This window comes from Pongo pygmaeus, chromosome 13 (genome assembly GCF_028885625.2).
Source record: "Pongo pygmaeus isolate AG05252 chromosome 13, NHGRI_mPonPyg2-v2.0_pri, whole genome shotgun sequence".
Lineage (NCBI taxonomy): Eukaryota > Metazoa > Chordata > Mammalia > Primates > Hominidae > Pongo > Pongo pygmaeus.
This window is the reverse complement of record NC_072386.2, coordinates 76,074,418-76,081,311: the sequence shown is the minus strand read 5'-3', so window position 1 is coordinate 76,081,311 and position 6,894 is coordinate 76,074,418. Positions and strand designations below refer to the sequence as shown.

At 40.6% G+C, this 6,894-nt stretch overlaps 1 pseudogene; it reads left to right on the top strand.

Annotated features, from left to right (window-relative positions):
- The first annotated feature begins 2,008 nt into the window (after positions 1-2,008).
- On the top strand, positions 2,009-2,872 carry LOC129043496 (small ribosomal subunit protein eS6-like; annotated as a pseudogene).
- The last annotated feature ends 4,022 nt before the right edge of the window (positions 2,873-6,894 follow it).

The window sequence follows — 6,894 nt, the reverse complement described above, 5'->3', positions numbered from 1 at the left end:
GCACATATACACCATGGAATACTATGCAGCCATAAAAAATGATGAGTTCATGTCCTTTGTAGGGGCATGGATGAAAATGGAAACCATCATTCTCAGCAAACTATCGCAAGGACAAAAAACCAAACACCACATGTTCTCACTCATAGGTGGAAATTGAACAATGAGAACACATGGACACAGGAAAGGGAACATCACACACCGGGGACTGTTGTGGGGTGGGGGAGGGGAGAGGGATAGCATCAGGAGATATACCTAATGCTAAATGAGGAGTTAATGGATGCAGCACAGTAACATGTCACATGTATACATATGTAACAAACCTGCACGTTGTGTACATGTACCCTAAAACTTAAAGTATAATAATAATAAAATTAAAAAAAGAAGAAACAAAGATGACCATTATATAATAATAGAAACATCAATTCAGCACAATAATATGACAATTTTAAATATACATACACCCAACACTGGAGCACTCAGATATATAAGGGAAATATTATTAGATTTAAAGAGAGAGATAGACTGTAATGCAATAATAGTTGAGGACCTCAACACCCCATACTTACCATTGGAAAGATCATCTAGACAGAAAATCAACAAAGATACATCAGATTTAAACAGCGCCACAGACCAAATGCACCTGAGAGACATTTACAGTACATTTTACTCATCAGCTGCAGAATACACACTCTTATTAGCACACGGAACATTCTCCAGGATTAACCACATGTTAGGACATAAAACAAAAAAAGAGTCTTTAAAAAAATTGTAATCAAAATCGTATCAAGGCCGGGCCAGGTGTGGTGGCTCACACCTGTAATCCCAGCACTTTGGGATGCCAAGGCAGGCAGATCACTTGAGGTCAGGAGTTCAAGACCAGCCTGGCCAACATGGGGAAATCCTGTCTCTACTAAAAATTCAAAAATTAGCTGGGCATGATGGCAGGCTCCTGTAATCCCAGCTTCTATCGAGACTGAGGCAGGAGAATCACTTGAACTCTGGAGGTTGGAGGTTGTGGTGAGCCGAGATCAGGCCACTGCACTTCAGCCTGCGTGACAGAGTGAGACTGTCTCAAAACAACAACAATTAAAAAATCACATCAAAGCCGGGTGCAGTGGCTCACACCTATAATCCCAGCACTTTGGGAGGCCCAGGTGGGCGGATTACCTGAGGTCAGGAGGTCGAGACCAGCCTGGCCAACATGGTGAAACCAGGTCTCTACTAAAAAATGCAAAAATTAGCTGGGTGTGGTGGCATACACCTGTAATCCCAGCTACTCAGGAGGCTGAGGCAGGAGAATTGCTTGAACTCAGGAAGCAGAGGTTTTGGTGAGCCAAAATCATGCCACTGCACTGCAGCCTGGGTGCAGAGACCAGCTCGGTTGTGGAGACCCTAACCCAGTGGCACTGGAGGAATTAGACACACACATAGAAATATAGAGTGTGGAGTAAGGAATCAGGGGGCTGACAGCCTTCAGAGCTGAAAGCCACGAACAGAGTTTTACCCACATATTTATTGACAGCAAGCCAGTGATAAGCATTGTTTCTATAGATTATAGACTAACTAAAATGGGAAACAAAGGGATGGGTCAAAACAAAGGGATGGGCTTTGGCTAGTTATCTGCAGCAGGAACATGTCCTTCAGGCACAGATCGTTCATGCTATTGTTTGTGGCTTAGGAACACCTTAAGCGGTTTTCCACCCTGGTTGGGCCAGGTGTTCCTTGCCCTCATTTTGGTAAACCCACAACCTTCAGTGTGGGTGTCATGGCCATCACGAACATGTCACAGTGCTGCAGAGATTTTGTTTATGGTCAGTTTTGGGGGCAGTTTATGGCCAGATTTGGGGGCCTGTTCCCAACACTGGGCGACAGAGTAAGACTCTGTCTCAAAAAAAAAAAATCATATCAGGTATCTTATCTGACCACAGTGTAATAAAACTAGGCATCAATAACAAGGAGAACATTTAAAATTATACAAATATACGAAAATTAAGCCACATGCTCCCTAATGGCCAATGGGTCAAAGAAGAAATTAAGCAGGAAATCAAAAAAATTCCTTGAAGCAAATAAAACTAGAAACACAACGTATTACTCTTTTCCATGGCTCCATGGAGGCATTCAGCTGCTTCAAGATGAACTGAGCATCTCCTTCCCAGCCACTGATGGCCAGAAACTCATTGAAGAGGAACTCAAACTTCGTACTTTTTATGAGAAGCCTATGGCCACAGAAGTAGCTGCTGATGCTCTGGGTGAAGAATGGAAGGGTTATGTGGTCCAAATCAGTGGTGAGCACTACAAACAAGGTTTCCCCATGAAGAAGGGTGTCATGACCCATGGCCATGTCCACCTGCTATTGAGTAAGGTCCTCTTACAGACCAAGGAGAACTGGAGAAAGAAAGAAAGAAAATCAGTTTGTGGTTGCATTGTGGATGCCAATCTTAGCATTCTCAACTTGGTTATTGTAAAAAAGGGAGAGAAAGATATTCCTGGACAGACTGATATTACGGTGCCTCATTGCCTGGGGCTCAAAAGAGCTAGCAGAATCCTCAAACTTTTCAATCTCTCTAAAGAAAATGATGTCCACTAGTATGTTTTAAGAAAGCCCTTAAACAAAGAAGGTAAGAAACCTAGGACCAAAGCACCCAAGATTCAGCGTCTTGTTACTCCACATGTCCTGCAGTGCAATTGGTGGTGTATTGCTCTGAAGAAGCATCATACTAAGAAAAATAAGGAAGAGGCTGCAGAATACGCTAAACTTTTGGCCAAGAGCATGAAGGAGGCTAAAGAGAAGCCCCAGGAACAAATTGCCAAGAGACACAGCCTTTCCTCTCTGCGAGCTTCTGCTTCCAAGTCTGAATCCAGTCAGAAATAAGATTTTTTGAGTAACAAATAAGATCAGATTCACATCTCTCTTGACTTTTCATTGATGATAGAAAACTACATAAATGAAGAGAGGGAAACTTAAGTCATAGAAAATGGGGATATGTATATAGTAATCCAGTCATGGATAAAATCAAACTGACTATTGTGTGGTAGAAGAAAAGGTCATAATAAAGGGATTCTTTTGGGGGGATGGGTGGTGCAGGAGGGGATTCTAAGCATAAGATATCTGCCTCTTTGGAAAGGCATGGAACTTAGAGGAAATAAATGAAGAGGACTTTTAATCTTTTTTATATAGTTTATTTTGAGGAATATAGCTCTTTAAAACACTATACACAGTTTAATACATGAAAATTGCCCTTGTGAAGATGAACATGTGTTTTTTTAGAAAAGCTAACTTTTAAGGCATAGTTTTAGTGGATAGCATCTTAAAATACTTCAGGAAGTTTCATAAACCAGTGCAAATTTGCTTTAACAAAGCTTTTCAACTCAAAAACAAGAAAGAAAGAAAGAAGGAAGGAAGGAAGGAAGGAAGGAAAGAAAGAAAGAAAGAAAGAAAGAAAGAAAGAAAGAAAGAAAGAAAGAAAGGGAAAGAGAAAGAAAGAAAGGCAATGTATCAAAATTTGGCTGGATGCAGTGACGCACGCCTGTAATCCCAGCACTTTGGGAGGCTGAGGCAGGCGGATCACGAGGTTAGGAGTTTGAGACCAGCCTGGCCAACATGGTGAAACCCCCGTCTCTACCAAAAATACAAAAAAAAAAAAAAATTGCCAGGTGTGGTGGCAGACAGCTGTAATCCCAGCTACTTGGGAGGCTAAGGCAGGAGAATTGCTTGAACCTGGGAGGTGGAGGTTGCAGTGAGCCAAGATCGTGCCACTGCACTCTAGCCTAGGTGACAGAGCAAGACTCCATCTCAAAACAAAACAAAACTAAAAACAAAAAAAATCTTATGGGACACAACAAAAGCAGTATTAAGAGGCAAGTTTATAGCAATAATGCCTACATCTAAAAACTAGAAAGATTTCTAAGATTTCTAATAACCTAATGGCACCTCAAGGAACTAGAAAAGCAAGAACTCAAAATTAGTAGAAGGAAAGAAATAACCAAACCCAAAATTAGAAGGAAAGAAATAATAAGAACAGAGCAGAAATAAACAAAATGAAGACTTTAAAAAAAACAAAACACAAAAGATAAATGAAACAAAAAGTTTGGTTTTTGAAAAGATAAACAAAATCAAAAAACCATTAGCTAGACTAAGAAAAAAAGAGAGAAGATCCAAATAAATAAAATCAAAAGCCAAAAATGAAGATACCACAATGGATACCATAGAAATATAAAGACTCATTAGTGACAACTATGCACAATGATGTGCCAATAAATTAGAAAGCCTGGAGGAAATGGATAAATTCCTGGACACATACAACCTGCTGAGAAGAAATAGAAAACCTGAACAAGTCAATAACAAGCAATGAGATTGAATCACTAATAAAAAGTACTTCAACAAAGAAAAGTCCAGGACCAGGTGGCTTCACTGCTGAGTTCTACCAAACCTTTAAAGAATTTTTTTTTTGAAACAGAGTCTTGCTCTGTTGCCCAGGCCTGAGTGCAATGGTGTGATCCCAGCTCACTGCAGTCTCTGCCTCTCAGATTCAAGTGATTCTCCTGCCTCAGCATCCTGAGTAGCTGGGACTACAGGCGCATGCCACCACACCCAGCTTATTTTTGTATTTTTGGTAGAGATGGGGTTTTGCCATGTTGGCCAGCCTGGTCTCGAATTCCTGACCTCAGGTGATCTGCCCTCCTCAGCTTCTCAAAGTGCTGGGATTACAGGCATGAGCCGCTGCACCCGGGCAAACCTTTAAATGATTAATACCACTTTTTCTCATACTCCAAAATGTTGAAGCAGAGAGAATTCTTCTTAACGCATTCTATGAGGCCAGAATGACCCCAATTCCAGAATCAACACAATAAACAAAGAAAACTACAGGCCAGTATCTCTGATGAACACGGATGCAAACATCTTCAACAAAATACTAGCAAACCAAATCCAATAACATATCAAAAAGATAAAACGCAGTGATCACACGGAATGTATTCCAGGAAAGTAAAAACGGTTCAACATATGCATATTAATAAATGTTATATATTGCATCAATAGAATTAAGGACAAAAAGCTTATTATCATCTCAATAGATGCAGAACAAGCTTCTGATAAAACACAACATCCCTTCAAGATGAAAACCCTTAATAAATTAGGTATAGAAAGAAAGTACCTCAGCATAATGAAGGCTATATAAGACAACCCTCAGCTAACATCTCACTGAATAGGGAAAAGCTAAAAGATTTTCCTCTAAGAATTGGAACAAGACAAAGTTGCCAGCCGGGCATAGTGGCTCACACCTGTAATCTCAGCACTTTGGGAGGCTGAGGCAGGCAGATCACTTGAGCCCAGGAGTTCGAGACCAGCCTGGCCAACATGGTGAAATCCTGTCTCTACTAAAAATACAAAAAATTAGCCAGGTGTGGTGGCACACCTGTAGTCCCAGCTCCTTGGGAGGCTGAGGCATGAGAATTGCTTGAACCCGGGAGGCAGAGGTTGCAGTGAGCCAAGATTGGGCCACTGCACTCCAGCCTGGGAGTAGAGTGAGACTCTATCACAAAAAAAAAAAAAGGCAAGGTTGCTCACTTTTATCACTCCTATTCAACATAGTACTGGAACTCCTAGCCAGAGCAATCAGGCAAGAAATAAAGGGCATCCAAATGGGAAAGGAGAAAGTCAAATTGTTCCTGTTTGCAGACAACATGATTTTACATATAGAAAAACCTAAAGATGCTACCAAAAAACTTAGCACTGGTAAACAAATTTAGTACAGTTGTAAGATAAAAATTAATATACAAAAATCAGTGGCGCTCCTATATATGAACAATTAAATAGCTGATAAAGAAATCAAGAAGGCAATCCCATTTATGACAGCTATAAAATGAAATAAAATACCTAGGTATAAATTTAACCAAGGAAGCAAAAGACCTCTATGAGGAATACAAAGCACTGATGAAAGAAATTGAAGAGGAGACCAAAAAAATGGAAAGACAGCCAGGTGCAGTGGCTCCCTCCTGTAATCCCAGCACTTTGGTAGGCCAAGGCAGGCAGAACACTTGAGTCCAGGAGTTCCAGGCCAGTCTGGACAACACAGTAAGAACCCATCTCACAAAAACTACAAAAATTAGCTAGGCACGACGGCACATGCCTGTAGTCCCAGCTACTGGAGAGGCTGAAGTGGGAGGATCTCTTGAGCCCAGGAGGGAGCGATTGCAGTGAGCCAAGATTGCACCACTGCACTCCAGCCTCCAGCCTGGGTGACAGAGTGGGACCCCATCTCAAAAAGAAAAAAAAAAAAAAAAAAGGAAAGATGTCTCAAGCTCATGGATTGAAATAAAATAATTAATATTCTTAAAATGACAATACTCTCCCCTAGTAATCTACAGATTAAGTGCAATTGCTATTAAAATAACAATGACCTTCTTCACAGAAATAGAAAAAAAATCCTAAAATTCGTATGGAACCACAAAAGACCCCAAGTATCCAAAGCAATCCTGAGCAAAAGAAAAAAGCTGGAGTCATCACACTACCAGACCTCAAAATATACTACAAACCTGGCGTAATCAAAACGCATGTTACTGGCATGAAACAGACACATAGACCAATAGAACAAAATAGAGAACCCCAAAAGCAGTCCACATATCTACAGCCAACTGATTTTTAACAGAGGTGCCAAGAACACTCATGGGGGAAGGGACAGTCTCTCTAAAAAATGTGTCTAGATAAACTAGATATGCATATAGAGAAGAATGATACTAGACCCCCACCTCTCACCCTATACAAAAATCTACTGAACATGGATCAAAGACCCAAATGTAAAACCCAAAACAATAATACTGCTAGAAGAAAACATAGGGAAAATGCTTCAGGACATTGGTCTGGGAGAAGATTTTATGAATCAGACCTCAAAAGTA